Source organism: Lathyrus oleraceus, chromosome 6 (assembly GCF_024323335.1).
Source record: "Lathyrus oleraceus cultivar Zhongwan6 chromosome 6, CAAS_Psat_ZW6_1.0, whole genome shotgun sequence".
NCBI lineage: Eukaryota > Viridiplantae > Streptophyta > Magnoliopsida > Fabales > Fabaceae > Lathyrus > Lathyrus oleraceus.
Window position 1 is genome coordinate 55,425,087 of NC_066584.1, and position 17,941 is coordinate 55,443,027.

At 39.0% G+C, this 17,941-nt stretch overlaps 2 pseudogenes; both read right to left on the reverse strand.

Annotated features, from left to right (window-relative positions):
* Positions 1-5,681: 5,681 nt before the first annotated feature.
* LOC127093983 (FACT complex subunit SPT16-like) lies at positions 5,682-7,181 on the reverse strand (annotated as a pseudogene).
* A 576-nt stretch (positions 7,182-7,757) lies between these two features.
* On the reverse strand, positions 7,758-8,963 carry LOC127093984 (pentatricopeptide repeat-containing protein At2g46050, mitochondrial-like; annotated as a pseudogene).
* Between the last annotated feature and the right edge of the window lie 8,978 nt (positions 8,964-17,941).

Here is a 17,941-nt window from a genome sequence, read left to right on the forward strand (position 1 = left end):
TAGGTACCCCAACTCTCTTTTCTTCAGCAATAGATAGAGCTTGGAATGGAGTTCCAATCTCATCCTCAGCTTCAACATATGAGAAAGACGACAGATGGCTCACTAACAGAGCCTTCTTTCCACCAACGATAACGAACTTTCCATTCTTCACAAATTTCAGTTTCTGATGCATAGTGGATGTCATAGCTCCTGCCTCATGTATCCATGGCCTTTCTAATAAGCAACTATAGGCCGGGTGGATATCCATTACTTGGAAAGTAATTTGGAAATCACTCGGACCTATCTTCACTAGAAGGTCCACCTCACCAATAATAGTCTTGCGAGAACCATCAAAAGCTTTAACGATCACGCCACTGTATCTCATCGGAGCTCCTTGATACGACAATCTTGACAGAGTTGACTTCAGGAGTACATTCAATCAAGAACCGATATCAACCATCACATTTGACAACGCATCCTCCTTACAATTCATCAATATATGCAATGCCAGATTGTGATTTTTGCCTTCCTTGGGAAGTTCTTCGTCACAAAAGCTCAAATTGTTGCAGGAAGTGATATTAGCTACAATATGGTCAAACTAATCTACTGTCACATCATGTTGCACATAAGCTTGCTCCAATACTTTTTGCAATGCTTCTCTATATGCTTTAAAATTCATAAGCAGAGACAGCACTAAAATTTTGGAGGGAGTCTGGAGCAGTTTCTCCATCAATTAAATTCACTTTTCTTGATCAAACGAAGTACCTCATCATCATCATTAGTCTTCAAACTGCTGGATTCACAAGACTGACACTTTGGAGCACTAACCAAATCTACTACAGGCATTTCCACCTTCTTACTGACATCCTCTACATCCTTTGGGAAAATAGGACCAAAAACATGACCACTACGGGTCACCTTCGTAACATCTGCAATATTCACAACAGAATTGGTCGTAGGCAACGGAACCTCTTGACCATTCTCTACCATTGTCGCATTATACTGATACGGAACAGCTCTATCGGATGCATACGGGACTGGACCCGCTAACCATATTACCAACGGTGATACCGATCTGTTGCTGATGTTATTGCTACTACTATCAAACTGAATTACCACCCGCTCAGGGGTCTTAAATACTGGTACTATTACATTGACATCATCTATATCCCTTTACTGTTGGATCTGGATTACATTCTCATCCATCAACTTCTGGATATCTTTCTTGATAACTGAACACCCACGGCGGTTCACACTGCAAATTGTACAACTGTCATGATCATGCTCACAATCACTAATAATGCATAGGGTCTTGTTCATCTCAACCAAAGATCGACGAATACGTCGTACATCAAACACTCGGAAACTCCCTGGACAACCATCTACCATATTGACAAAGGAATTACCATGAGCAAGCAATGGGTTAGCTTTCACATTCGGCGCACGGTCCTCAAAGGACACCATCCCACTCTTTACTAGATTATGGACCTCGTATTTCAATGGGTAGCAATTCTCTATATCATGGCCAAGAGCCCCTTGGTGAAAGGCACAATGAAGCTATGGCTTATACCACCATGGAAGCGGTTCTGGAATTTGCGGAGGATTTCTTGGTTGGAGTAGGTTCTTGAGAACCAAGGATGGGTGTCGCAACCCGAAAAATACAGAAGGTGCGAAAAAACAACCGGCGAGAAAGAAATGACAGAAGAGTCGCCACCGTGCGTTATTTATCCCAAAGGAGGGAAAGGAAACGCTCGAAGTAAACCTGGAGAAAGGAAAGGAAAAGACAAGGTCTCGCAACCAAATCTTGGGTTCGGGAGTCGATTATGCGAAGGGAAGGTATTAGCACCCCTACGCATCCGTAGTACTCTACGGGATCCACTCTTGTTGTTTCTTGTCTAAAAGGTGTGTGTTTATCTAATGTACTATTTACTAAAAGGGTCAAGAGAAAAATGACTCGCACGGATATCGCATCCATTGCATACGTATCTCATCTGGAATGAGAATCAGAGTCTTCGTAGCTCGGCTACCTATGGGTGAAAGAGATGTGTGCTCGCTAAGACGTCGCGTCTTATGCCTACGTATCTCATCGGGAATGAGAATCAGAGCAAAACGTAGTTCAAACTAAACTACGGGAATAAGGGTCTCGATTGCAACGAGGGCAAGAGAAAGGGATAGTCTCGATCGCAACGAGGGCGAGAGAAAGGATCGCAACAAGGGCGAAAGTAAACAAGAATTAGTTGTTAGTCGTTAGTCAAACTCGGCAAGACATCGCATCTTGTGCCTACGTATCTCATCTGAACATGAGAATCAGAGTTGCCGTAGTTTGGCTCACGCACGCCGAAACAAACAAACACACAAGCAGGCAAGCATGGAGCCCGAGTGCCAATCACTGGACTTACATCAGCATCCGAACCAAAACACACACAAAAAGGCAAACGTGGAGCCCGAACGCCAATCACTGGACTTACATCGGCATCCGAACCAAAACACACGCACACTGGAATCCGAATGCCACTCGATGGACTTACATCAGCTTCCAAGCACACAACAACCAAACAAACAACAAGTTGCTAAGGAGTCGGGAACTCGAGCCTAGCAATCGTCAAACAAAACACACACAAAAGAAAAGAAAAAGTGCCCGGAGAGGTCTCGCACGACCTCCTGCCTACGTACCTCATCTGGTATGAGAATCAGGGCAACGTAGTTCCCCTAACTAGGGGTTGCCATCTGAACATGGACTTAGAAAAGGAGGACACCAGTTGTGTCAAAAGAGAGTGGGTAATGTGTTCACGCCCTAGCAGTAGGTGTCGCAGCTCGCTGAATCGAGTCTTAGGCAGTTACCTCTTTGCAATAGAACGGACTTCATGCCACAAGATCGGAGACGCTCAGAAAGGTCTAAAAGAAATGGGGAAGCTCTGCCCTAGAGTTGTCATGCAATATGTACTTAAGTGTTTAGGATTTACAAATGGGAATATCTACCTAATGTTAGCATGCAAAAGGATATGGGAATCCTACCTATGTTATCATACAAAGGGTTCTATCTAATGGGTGCTACCTGATCGGAACAAGAATCGACGAATGGAGCAAGGAGAAGTGTTAGGGATAAAGGTAGATGGCGATGCATGAAGCAATCGACTTACAAGGTTGATGGCAATGCTTAAAGCAATCGGCTTACAAGGTTGATGGCGATGCATAAAGCAATCGACTTACAAAAGGGTGGATGAATACGTGCTGGTTCTGTTAGGTTTTTTTAAAAAAATGATTACTCGACGTTGGATCGAGGTTTTGGTCTTGTTTTGAAATGGTTATCGGGTATTCATTTTATTTCTTGTATTAACAGATGAATAGAGAATGAAAAAATATTATACATTTCATGGGAGAGGGATACATTTGTTATGAATGGGGGTTGACATGGTAATCAAGCAATATAAATATATGCCTCATACACCATACAAGTAGGCAACAGTTAATCAACAATAAGATATTTAAGCAAGTATATAATCGAATCAAATAATCAAAGAATGAAATAATGAAGCATTAAACAATGTATGAGTGTAAGTGTAAGGGAACCAGCTCATTGTAAGAAAGCCCAAGAGTAAGCTATGTGAGGTTGATGGCGATGCTTAAAAAGCAATCGACTTACAAGGGTGTAAAAATGGGCTCGATATTAAATCGAGAAAAACATGATTTTTATAGTTTTAAAATGGTTTTGAATTAAACTAAAATACAACAACTATGCATTATTAACAAATGAAATCATGAGTATAATAAACATAAAAAAGATATTAATCAACATACTAAAAGAATAAAAAATGCTAAAGGAAGATAAAATCAAATAAAAAGCAAAAAGTACCACACATTAGTATCGAACCCTCTCCACTTAATATTATGCAACTACCATCTCTCCACTAGGCCACTCCACACTATCTGCTATTGAGGTACTACCATAAATATATGAACTGGGCTGACAAATTTATAACAAAATAAAAAAAACAAAATGAACATTTTTATGGTTTTTTATTATCTCTGTTAAAAACAAATTAAGCTAAATAAAAAATAAATAATAATAAAAGAAAATAAGAACATATACATTTTTCTGATTTTTGTGTTAAAAATGAAATAAATTAAATAATAAAAGAAAAATTAAAAAAAAGAAAAAAAAGAAAATGGAAACACAGAAGTTCGTCTTCATCGCCATCGTCCTCCCCACCTCACGAACTCAACCTTCCCCAACAATGGCCTTCTACCTCGGCATCTCTAAATCGAGATCTTTCTCTGCTCTCAGTCGTCACCTCCCTTCGCTTAACCTCACTCGCTTCTCACAATCTCTCATTCGCTTTCAAGCGCTACCCACGAACTTTCTCACGCTCTCAACAAACTCTCTCAAGCGAAGATTTCTCCCTGCTCTCAGAATCACTATCCCTCAAACTTACCCAAACGTCTCTCAAATGCACTCAAACGAACCCTTTTTAATCACTCTCAGCTCTCACAAAAAAAATCAAACAACAAGCATAAAGAGAGAGGAAGAGAGGTCCTTACAGAGTGTCACTGCAGTGGTGGTGAAGGATGCGAAGAAACTGGCCTCCAGGTAAACGAATTTGGGACTTTAGGTTTCCTCTCAGATTTTCGCCTCCTTGTTTCTGTTGTTTTCTTCAAAAATCGCTTCCTCTCTTACTGATTTCTCTCCTTATTTATATTCTGTGAATTAGGGTTACAAATTGGTGCCCTTGTGTTCAAAAGTAACTCTGCAAAGCACTTTGGATGCTCAGAAATTGAATTGCCCTATCCATGTTAGATTCAAGAAAAGGTATCCTTCACAAACTTTCCTCTCTGCTTTGACCTCATACCAATTTGGGATGTTTTTGGACTTTGCCCTCTGACTGTTGGTTAATGGTTTTGCACTTTAGGTTTTGCAAATTGACTGATTAATGTGTCCCTTTTTACCGCAGTAAAAAAATGGTGAGCTTGGTTTGACTTGGGATAATGGATATTTTGAAGAGTGATTGTTAATGGTTTTAATGCATAGACTGGCTGCAGTAGGTGACATGATAAATTGGAATTAGGAGATGAGGTTATCAGATCAAAAGTAACCTGCTGAAATGGTAATTGTTAAAGGCAAGTGTGCTTGTGCTTTGTGGTGGTTTGATCTTTGACATTATTGATGTTTCATGCTGCAGGCTAGTGGATTTGGACTAGGTATACTTGCAGTATTTCTTCATGATGCATGGCAATAAGGATTCAAAATAAGACCATTGTAATATAGTAGTGGAAACAAGGTCTGCTGATGTTTTTGTTCAGTAGGTTCGACCCTGCTCAACTTGCCTCTGCAACTTGATTTTGCAACATGATACTTGCTCCAGGTTTACATTGGCCTTCTTCTATTTAATGTTGAGTTTTCTCCTGTGTAAGGACTGATGCACCTTTGGATAACATGTACTAAAAAAACTCTTAGTCGCATGAATTGGTTTCCATTCCCATCTGCAGGATCAAATTTCTACCAGCTAGTTCCAATGTCCATTCCTTTGCTTTATGGGTATCGCGGTTCATGGTTGTTGCATTGCTTTGGTGGTACAAGTTTGTTCAAATGGAATTGCTTCAAATTATTTGCTCTAAGTTCAGTCATCACGCCATGACCTTATGGAATTCAAGTTTTGATTTGGCAGCTGCAGGACCATGATGACAGGATGCTAGTACAAGGTGTGTCAAGGTGAGTTCAAAATCCATGTGCATTGATTTGCCAAATTAATCATGTATGTACCATATTTGATCATGTGATTAGGGTATTTGGTTATTGATGAATGCAGGGCCAGTTCAGCAGGGTAAAGGTTGGTGTTCTGCTGGTTGGAAACAGTTCGAATGAAAGCCACATGAAAAGGAACCATACTTCCATTAACTGGCAAGAGAACTGCTTCACTCTTTTGATCAATCTGAATCATCATCTCTCTGGAAGGGGGAAGGTCGTTTATGTTCTTGTAGGCAACCAGTTCTGCAGAAGACCTGGAAGAAGAACGGTTGTCTCCTGCCTCATTACCACCAGCAGCAAGTCGCCTAGCAGTTTCTTCATTTTTCTGACGAGCAAGTTCTGCCTGATGCTGTCTACGAAGTTCCTCTTTTGAAATCTCATGATTGTCTGACCTTAGCGTTGTCTTAGACATCAAGGGTTCTGCACCACTGTGAATAGCCTTTGATTTGGGCTTTTCTTCTTCCTCATCCTCATTGAAAGAATAAGCCAAATCTTTTAAAGCTTTGGAGCTCATTGAAGTCACAACATTTGCCTTGTCTTTGTTGATGATCACTGTGTCAGCAAGCAAGAGAGAGAAGACCTTGTTCTTAGACTTACTGTTCTCACATTGCAAAATTCTGAAATCCAATTGACACATTGAATACCATGCCTTCTTTAATTATCTGGTCATTCTTAGCATTAATATTCAAACCTGACTCGCGAAACTCAATGCCAATTCCTGTCCCAGCAGACTTTGTCAAACAGGAAACCACGTCAGGGGCATCCTTTTCCACAACAGAAACTGCAGTTTGAATAGGGTCTGCATCAATCAAGAAGGTTCTAGCTATATTTGAGCAGTAGCTCTTGTACCGGGCACCGACAGCACATATAATTACACTGGCAGAGTCGTAGCAAAGTGCCTCGTCGTTGCTGACAGCACTAGGCCTAAGATCAAACTTCCCCCCACTCTGAAAAATTGGAGGGTAACAGATGTCAACATTATCTGCCTTCAGTTTACAGTTGACTTTTGAAGGCTCCAGTATAACTTTCTCAGTCTCCTCCATCCATGTGGAATGTAAAATTTTCTTCTCTTCATCAATTACATTCTCAAGCTTTGAAACTACAAAGTTCTTCATCACACTGGTTGTGAGGTATGCAGCTCTCTTGATGGATGTAATTTCTTCATTACTTTTTGCAGAAAACAATGCAGAAAACCCATTTGCCACATCACTCAGATTAAATTTTGAACTTTTTAATTTTTCAGCCCATGCTTCAAGCAATTTCCCTTCAGGTTCCTCCCTAGCTATATGTCCAACAGTGGATGAATCATGGTAGTGAGCTGGTCTGTCTGCTGATAGTCATGTTGTTGTGCAGGTTTGGACTTTCATAGGTACATCTGGTTGAAAATCTTTGATTTCCAAAAATCACTTCCACCGACATGTAATCAATAACCTTCAAGCTGTCTAAACTCCCAAACCATCATGTCATGTGACTTGGAAAAACCTTGTTAAGTTGTTTACACCCTTCAATTTGCACAGAAATGAGACTAGAAAAGGAAACGGCACCAACTTCCACTTGCCATATGTCTGTCAACTTATTGAGAATTTTATTAAGTTTTGAAAGCAGAAATTTTACAGGGGCTGGTCTCACAGAAAACTGCAGAGTTTGACGTTACCCATTGACAACCTTAAGGTGGTGTATTCATATCCTTATGTTGTTTGTTTCAATGATTATAGTGCAGGACCAACATAATCAAGTTCAGTATTATGTGTCATTGATTGTTTATCTGTGATGTCAAATGGTCAATTGTTGTAATGTTTTTTTTTGCTGTTGTTTGTTTGATGCAGGAAATGGGATTGGACAACGAGGTTGCTACGTTGGAAAAGCAGAAAAAGTTGTTGGAGAAAATTCCGGGCATGGAATTGAATGAAGAAACCAAGAGACTGAGACAGGCTTGTTTCAAATCTAATTACAAGAAGAGAAGATTGATTACCTTCCATCATTGAACTTCACTGTCATTTGCATATTGGAATGTTGGATATAACAGTAAAAAGCCTCACACAAAGAGTATAGAGAATGTGAAAAACTCATGACATGTTACTTGTTTTTTCATGTTGTTTTGGTTTTTTCTTATATGTCCGTGGAGCATCATAATTTCATTGCCATCACCATGATTTCCACATCCTACAACCATGGTGTTCCATGCCACAACATTTCGAATCGACATCTCGTCGAATACTCTACGTGCATCAATTATATTTTGTTTTTGGCATACATGTTGATCAATGCACTAGCCACTAAAACATCTGAGTCAAACGACTGTCTCAGAACAAGACTGTGAATCTGTTTTCCAAAATCATAATATCCCAAAGCATCATCACTTAGTACACTCAACATGCTACTAAAAGTGAACTCGTCCCCGTTCGCAACATCCAACCGCATCAAATTGAACATGCTAAAAGCCTCTTCTGGTAAACAAATGAAGGTGTAGCAAGAAATCATCACATTCCACGTAACCAAATCTCTAAAAGGAGCAACGCAAAACACCCTCCTAGCATTTTCAACAAAAACACATTTCGCATATAAATCAACAAGAGCACAGCCAACAAAACAATCCAAATCAAATCCAACTTTCACTGTAAAATAGTGCAACTGAATTCCCATCTCAGCATCATAAAACCGAGCACAAGAACAAATCAAACCATTTAGAGTTATATAATCAGGAACCACCATCTCCAACAGCAACCTTTTAAAATAAGAAAAACACAGCTGCTTACGATCCAATTCATTTTCATTATCGCATGATCCAACAATACCGCGAATCATAATATTCCATGACACAACATTTCTCACAGGCAATCCATCAATCAGCTTCTCTGCATCTTCAATTTCTTTACATTTAAGATAAACACTCAAAATCTGATTTTGCAAGGAAAGAACATGACAAAATCCAAATTTTATTAAATGGGCATGTAATTGTTTTCCTTCAGGAAGATAACCCCTTTTTGGCTGAGATTTTGAGGGCGTTGGAACAAAACAAACGAACAGCGTCGTGGTCTTCGAAATGAGTTTGATCAGGAATTGACATAGAAGCTCTGAGTCTGCTTGTGGAGCTACATGGATGATGAGGTTGGTAGGAAGAGAAAGAGAAGCATTGTGTGAAGAATGAGATAGGGAATGAAAGGAAATGTAAATGACCGATTGATGGGAAAAAAAAATTCAGGGCCAAAATCGGGGTATGACAATGGGTACAATTCAACATACGACATAGGAATCGGGTCGAAAGAGACCTTTTTCCTCTTAAATTTCTGTTGTTGATTATTGTTGGTGTTATTGTTGTAGTTGTTGGTTTTTTGTTGTGGATGTTGTTGACGTTGTTGTTGAACTGGTACTGATTGATTGTTGGAAAACACTGGAATAACAGATGATACTTGATGATGGTGTTGACGGGGTTGTGGACTTCTTCTGACATGAGGCCTCCTATGCCTCCCAACTGACATTGCATTGGTCTCGCCTTCCTTCTTCTTAGAGAAACTATTACCATACCTCTTGCTCAAAGATACCTCTTCCTTAGACAACCGTCCCTCACTGCACCCTTCTTCTAATCTCATCCCCATATTTACCATTTCGGTAAAGTCACTGGGGGCACTAGTAATCATTCGCTCATAGTAAAACGAACTCCGGGTCTTGAGAAAAATCTTGGTCATCTCCTTTATTTCCAACGAAGGGTTGATTTGAGCAGCAAGCCCCCTCCATCTTTGGGCGTACTCTTTGAATGTCTCTTTGTCCTTCTGAGACATCGACCTTAACTGGTCCCTATCTGGTGCCATATCCACATTGAATTTGTACTGCTTCACGAAAGCCTCACCCAAATCATTGAACGTGCGGACACTCGCATTATCCAGACCCATGTACCACCTCAGAGTGGCACCAGTCAGACTATCTTGAAAGTAATGAATCATTAACTGATCATTATCAGTTTGTATCGATAATTTCTTGGCATACATGACAAGGTGGCTAGGTGGACAGGTGTTTCCCTTATACTTTTCAAAGTCAGGGACTTTGAACTTCATCGGGATATTGACGTTGGGCACCAAAAAAATCCCCGCAGCATTCTTACCAAACAATTTTTTCCCCTCAAGGTATTCAACTCCTTTCACAACTCAAGGAATTGGTCTTTCATCTCATCCATCTTTTCATAAACATCCGAGCCCTCATACGGCTCAGAATGGTTGATGATGTCCTCAACACGAGGCAGTGTGTGAACAACTAGAGGCGGAACAGACATGACCGGGCTAGATGCCGGCATGGAAGAAAAAGTATGCGCAAATCCTTCAGGCACAAAGTTCGGCGGTATTTCCCACGAGAATCCGGCAGGCATAGCAGGCGTAAACTGAGTGGCAGGCAGGGTTGAAGTAGCAATCTCTGAAATGACAAACCTCTGAGGAGGAGGAGTTGCAGGTGTTGGAGACAAATGACTCTGAGCATCTAAAACAGACTCCATCATGGCAGTCAAGCGGGCAATCTCGTCCTTCAACTCTCGGTTCTCTTGTTCCAAGTGTTCCATGATTATCGGATGATTGGCGCGAGTATTGTATCGATGAGTCAGCTTGGCTGAAGCACAGAAGAATAAGACATCAAGCGGAAGAAAGACCTGCTATGAAAATGATGCATGAAATGCAATGCTTTGATTGTTTTTATTTTCAAGGAACATACTATTTTATTTGCAAATATATAATTGTAACAATTTGATTGACCATAAAAAACCTCTTTTATTTATATAATTTGGGAAGGATTACACTGAGTACATTTTCAGAAACCAAAATACAAATACAAAGGAAAGGAAAGTAGTCATCCTAAGGATCCCCTAACAACGGTGTCAGATGATCTGGCTGCAGGCACGTACTTCCTTCGGATGCATCGAATCTCGGACTCAAAGGATGTCTTCATCTGAGCCTTCTCGAGGACAAGTTGATCAACAATCTTCTTCCAAACACTGGAAGGATGAGGCATACTAGAGGAAGATGGACCCTCTGGTTCTCTCTGTCTCTTCATTACTCGGTCTTCTAGAATCTCAATAAGTGCATCTTTATCCTTAGACTCAAGCTGCAACTCCTCATGTTTTCTGCTCAAAGCATGGAACCTCTCTTCCCATATATCCTTCTCTTGCTTCATCTTGGAGAGTGCATCTTCCAACTCCTCTACATATTGGTTAGGGAGAGTTAATGGCTCAACCACAACCATAAACATAGGTCTTTCACAAGCATACGACATCTTCAATTCCAAAGCTCTCTTCTTCACCCAAGAAGTGTAAGCTTCCAAAGTTACACAGTTACACGGACCAAACTCGGATCCTCCTTTCCTATGCACATTATGCCAAGCATGGACTATCTTCTGCTTAAACTGTTGGAGATCTTTACCCTCTTGATAGAAAAGACCTTCCAACTGAGTGTTATTAGGCTTGTCTCTCAAGGGGAACCTAAGTTGACGACGAGCCAAAGCAGGGTTGTAGTTGATTCCTCATTGTGTACCAATGAGAGGCACATTAGAGAATTCACCACAACCATCAATAATCTCCAAGCTACCCAATAAATAATCATACCAAACTATATCATCATTAGTGAGAGACATAAGTTTCTGAGACCACCTTAGACATTGTTTGTTCTCCACAAAAGCAGGCGTCTGAGGCAAGTGCAAAATAAACCACTTGTACAAAAGAGGAACACAGCATACAATAGTTCCACCACCTTTAGAATTCCCTAGATGCAAAGAGAAATACATATCACCCAACAAAGTAGGCACAGGATTTCCAATCAAGAAGATTCTAATGGCGTTAACATCAACAAAACCATCAATGTTAGGGAACAAAGCTAAACCATAAATGAGCAACACAAAGATAGCTTCAAAAGCATCCACACTACCATCTTGAGCAAAGGCAGTAGCTTTCCTAATAAGGAACTCAGAAGTCAACCCAAATATTCCTCCTTTCTTCACCCAATGAGCCTCAATCTCAGACTTCTTCAGATGAAGAGCTTCAGTTATAATATGAGATCTGGGAATCTCCTCCAATCCACTTAGAGGCATCTTGTCATAAATAGGTATTCCCAAGAGATGGGCATACTCCTCTAACGTAGGCATGAGCTGATAATCGGGAAAAGTGAAGGAACGGTAGAGAGGGTCGTAGAATTGAACCAACACACTCAAGAGTCCTTCCACTACATTAGCAGATAACATAGATAGAAGCTTCCCATGACGTTGTTTGAAGTCAAAGGGATCTAATACAAAAGATGATAGCTTCCTTAACTCTTTCAAATCCGGACATCAAAAACTGTACTTCTTAGTGTTCCTTCGTCCACAATCCACGGTCTGAAAATATTTGCAAATAAAACCTCAGTTCCTTGAAGTCATTTTTCTTGTGATGAATGTTATGATGCACATGAATGCATGGGAGGATTTTTATCAAATTAAAACCATTCATCCATTTTGGTAAATGAAATGTATATTTCATCAATCCCCTAAATCCAATGATTTTAATCCAACAAATTCAAATCAACCTTGACCAAGGCCCAACAACAATAGCCAAACTCAACAAATCAACGGAAATAGCTCAACACAATTTATTCACAACTAAACAATTAAAAATCAATTAAAAATGCATTATATTAAATTATGGTTGATCAAAAACCTAAAACCTCTCCAAAATACCAAATAAATGGCCAAGAGATTTATCATAGGGCAAACAAGGTCAAAGGACCTTGAAGGAAAAAATTCATAATTTTTGGGAACTTAAAAGTATTTTTAAATAATTAAAAATATGCACAAAAATATTAAATCATGAAAAATATTAATATTGATCCAAAAAAATATTTTAATTCATAAAATGAAAGAAAAATATTTGAAATTTTTTGGTGAAAGTCCCATATTTTTTGGATCAATATTAAATTTAATATGAATTAATGAAAATAAGGCAATAAAAATGAAAATCAAAAACTACAAAAAAACGTGGACCACTTGATCTCCCTCATTAATTGAGGTGGCAGATCAAGTGGATCAGAGTGCGCTATCCATGTGATCCCTAATCAAATGTCCCACGCGCGTGGTAATCACTTTGGACGCTCAGGATTAAAACAATTTAAACGAATCATGTGAATCAGAAGGATGCCAACACATCACAAGAGCCAGAGCTCCGACCTTCTTCTCCGATGGACCTCACCGGACTGGTCCACCCTCAACCATCACCAAAATGAAAAATGAGGACATGAATTTAAAGAAAAAATGCTCAGGAGCTCGAATCTGGCCATAATTTTGTCTAACTCCAAGTATATAGAAAGATACAGGGAGTTGAAATTTGAGGATCATGATCTGAGTTGCTTCGATTTGACCTCTAAGCAACTCAATCTTGTTGCTTACATTGGAGATTGATAATTGCACCCTTCCATTTTTGGCCAAAGTTGGAAATCTTACTTGCATGCTTGCATAGGCGTGTGATAGGACCATCAAATGATGCACTTAGGTCCAAAATTATGTGTAAGCAATGTTGAAATCATGTGGAAGGGCCGTGCAATCGTGTATGAAAGGTGTCACTTCAAATCTTCCAAATGGTCCTTCAACTTTAAGTCATGCGTAAGTCATTCATATTTTGTCCAAATGAGATGAATTTGGACTTTTTGGAAAGGTTAGATCAAGAGGAACCACTTTCATGTTGAACACTTTTTTATGTGAAGCTTGTATCATGATAAATTTTGAGGTGTAAGTTTGGAAAATCAAACATATCAAAAAAAAAATCTAAGTACCAAGCCATATGTTCACTTTTTCCATCTTGAGTAACTTTTACTATGGACTTCAAATGAAAAAAGTGCCTTCATCAAAGTTGTATATCTCTCAAACTCCTTCAAATTGGTCACAAATTTGACCTCATTTGGATTTAACATGAAGGATTTATGCATTTTTGAAGTTGAGGAAAATCACTTGTTCAATGGTATTGGCCCAAAATGACCTATAATGTTTCCTTTTATCACATGTCTTTTCAAGTTGAATCTGCACTTCCTCCAAACATCAAAGTTGAAGTAGACACATTGTATTTGATCATACAACTTGAATGTATTTCATCTCATAAAAATTGAGCAAGTTATGGTCTTGGGAAGTTGACCTCCAAATTAGGGTTTAGACAAAATGACCTATAATCTTTCACCATAAAAAATGAATTTCCAAGCAAAACTAGCTATTGACCTCAACATTAAAGTTATTTGCAATGTCATTTAGAGTAACTTTTCTCTTGGAATCATTTTCATATGACAAATATTGTAGAATACAGGGTCTAGGGAACCCCAGTTTTGACCAGTTGAATTCCTCTGGCCAACCACCATGAACCAACTTGCTAGCTTGACATTCTCTTAACTTTTGTAACTCATGGAGGATCATATATGCATAATATGATGGAATTTGAAGTATCCCTTGAAATATTTGACCAAGTGGTGAAGAAACTTGTTGAAGAAGTCACATAAGATACCCAGATGAATTAGGGTTTCCAAGGCAAACCAACTCCAAACTCTTGATAATTTCTTGATCAAAATAACATGTGAAGATCATGGGGATACATATATGATACTTAGAGCCACAGTAAACCAATTATTGATTGAGCTCCTTGTAATGAGGGTCTTAAACCCTAGATATGAGCTTAATAGAACATAGGTGAGCATGTGCAGTACCTACAAAAGAGTTAAACTATACAATGACATATTTTTGGTATTTTGGTTAGTAAACAAAGAAAAATGAAGTATGATACAATCAATTTTTCTTTGTGATCTCTCCCAATGCAAACCCAATGAATGAGGGGTAAGGAGGATGCCAAATTGTGATCCCAATGCTAATGCATATGATAAGATAGCATGAGGGATCTTAGGGTCAAAATTGGGGTCTTACAGAAGAGTCTTAGCAACGAGGTTATCTCTGTTGGACCTGTTAATAATGAAATTGGGTTTTGTAGACTCCGAAAACTTTGAAGTTTTCACCATAGACCATTTGACCAATACAGATTGGCGAAAGTCAATAGTTGACTATTTAGAGAACCCAACAAGATCAACTGACCGTAAGATTAAGTATCGTTCTTTAAGTTATATCATGATATGGAATGAATTGTTCAAGAAGGCGCCAGAAGGAGTATTGCTCAAATTCCTAGGTGAGAATGAGGCGTGTTTAGGTTTATCAAACATCCATAGTGAAGCATGTGGTGTCCACCAGGCTGGAGAGAAGGTGAAGTGGTTATTGGTTCGACATGGATTTTATTGGCCTACGATGTTGAAAGACTGTATCGAGTTCGCCAAAGGGTGCCAGGAATGCCAGGTACATCCAGGCATCCAACATGTTCTTGTAAGCGATTTACATGTTATCATGAATCCTTGGTCATTCTGAGGATGGGATTTGGACTTGGTGGGTGAAATACACCCAGCTTCTTTGAAACAACAAAGGTACATCTTAGTGGGAATTTATTATTTTACTAAGTGGATAGAAGCCATACCTTTGGTTAATGTGGACCAAAAGTTTGTCATAGATTTTATCCTAAAGCAATTTGTATATAGATTTGGGATCCCTGATACCATTACAACTGACCAAGGGTTTGTATTTACTGGCCGAAAGATGCGGGAGTTTGCGTATGAATACGGATTAAGTTATTGACATTGACGCTTTACTGTGCTCAAGAAAATGGCCAAGTCGAAGCGGCTAATAATATAATCATTAGTTTGATTAAAAAACATGTGGGGCAGAAGCCAAAAAAATTGGCACAAGACGTTGGACCAAGTTTTTGAAGGAGAAGAGTGATCCAAAACGCAACGGAATTTGAAATTTCTCCTTTAGTGATCCTTACGAATGGGCATGATCAGTGATAGAATCGTTACCTCTTGTGGCGATTGTAACCTTTGATGCAGATCTACGGAGAGATCACGAACGTTGAACGATGACAACGCCTTTACTCAATCCACACGAACGGATTCCTTCAATCTCAGTGCTAGCTGCTACGAATGAAGGCTTTGAGTGAGAAAGAGAGAGAGAGAGAGAGAGAGAGAGAGAGAGAGAGAGAGACGAAATTGAAACTGCACTAATGCTTCTACACAAGGGTTCTATTTATATAACCACTTGTGTGGGCTGCAAGCTAAAAAATCCCACTCAAGTGTATGTGGCACATATCTTATAATATGCCAAAATCACTTAAGCGCATGGTACCTTACCATATTTTGTATTCTACTTAAGTACACCGTACCTTACGATGTTCTACAATTCACTTAAGTGCACCGTATATTACGGTATTCCTTAGTTACTCTATCTCTCATCAATCCTTCCTTTTGTGTGTGACCCTGTAGGTTTTCGCGGCATTTGCAATTATATTAAATCACGTATTTAACATAATAAACAGTGAGCGGTATCTAGCAACACATCACTGCTACCCAAGACACGAAAATGTCATGTGATCTGACAAATCCTTTTGTGATAATACTTATGTATATAATTACCCTTTTGCCCTTATGTCTATATTGAACACAAGACATAGACCGTGTCATCCTTGTCCAGTTCAATATTGGGCCCATAGACATTTATCTTGTTACGCAGGATGGGCAAATTCCATCTAGGTCACTTATGTCCCTTAGCATGCTTCGTGGAGTACCCATCAACTGTCTTTATGGTCATCCAGTTACGGACAATGTTTGATTAGCAATAAGGCACTCGACTCTACATCTAGGATCCATAGTGGTTTTAGGTCGAAGGGTGGTATACACCATTATCACCATAAGAATAACTTATGACACTTTGCATAACATTCTATATAGTATTCTCATAGCGGGTCAATCCAGTATAAATATTACTCTTAATATTCATACCTATGTTTAAGACTTGATAACTCCTTATCCATGATCCATGATATGTGATCATCAGTCTATATACATAATAGTCTTAATGCTTTAATGTTATCCCACTTCACAATAAAGCTCGACTATGAATACTTTAAGAATAATGTCCTTATGGTTAATGTTATCTCATGATTAAGTCACACTTGATACATTAAACAGACTATCTATTCTAGGAAATTTATTAGACAAACATAATAAAGAAAAAGCCTTTTATTATTAATAAATAATTCGATACAAGTACCAAAAGTATTGGCCTCTAGGGCTTACACTAACAGCTTTGTGGGCTTGTCGAACATCTCCTAAAGAGGCGACAAATACTACTTCTTTTTTCTGACCTATGGGCACGATGCATTCCTCCATGTCGAGATATATTTGAAATTTAATAGGATCCAAAGGCAACATGAAATTCCATGTGAAGTTTATTGGAGTTTGATGTTAGACGAGTTAGTGGATTTGGACAAAGAAAGATTGAAAGTGTTAAATGCATTGTTCCGGCAAAAGGAATGAGTTGCTAAAGCTTATAACAAGAAAGTTAAAGCTAAAGAGTTCTTAGTTGGAGACATGGCGTGGAAGGTTATCCCACCAATGGATCGAAAGAACAAAATTATGGGTAAGTGGTCTCGTGATTGGGAGGGTCCATTTCAAGTTTTTCAAGTGTTTTCAAACAACGTATATGAGATCAAAGAATTGACTTCTGATCTTAGAATCCTGTGAGTAAATGGCAAGTATTTAAAGAAATATAGGCATACGCTGCAGGAAATAATAATTGTAACGGAATAACATACATAAAAATGAAAGTCCAAAAATGGTAATCAAAGTGCCAAAATGGCGAAATGGGCTTACAACACAGAAAGATAATGTCAAAGGTAATGCCCTGGGGGCACGCTTAAGGAAGTATAAATAAAGTTATGAAGTTACAAATTTAAAAGGTAAATACATTTTGAGCCTATCATAAATTGTTCTGGCTACGACGAGATGATGATTTGTCAAGGAGATGTTAGAGGCCAAGGTTAGAATTTCATCATCCAAATTCTTCACATTTTCAATGTGTCGAACCCCAACTTCGACCTCTTCATCACCAGTTGTATGGTTGTTGTTGTAAATCTCATCTTTCCTAGCCTTAGCTTCTTGTAGATTAAGTTGAAGCTCTTCGATATGCTGCTCCCACTTAGTGATGTTGGTGGCACAAGCATCAAACTTTGTATTCTCCTCCAAAGCAACTTTTTCTAGTTCTTTGACTTTGACAGTAGATGCAAGAGCCAAATCCAATTCTGATGATCAGATGACTTTTTTGGCTTCCAGCTTGTTGGTGGTCTCTTGTTTGCGGATAAGGTCA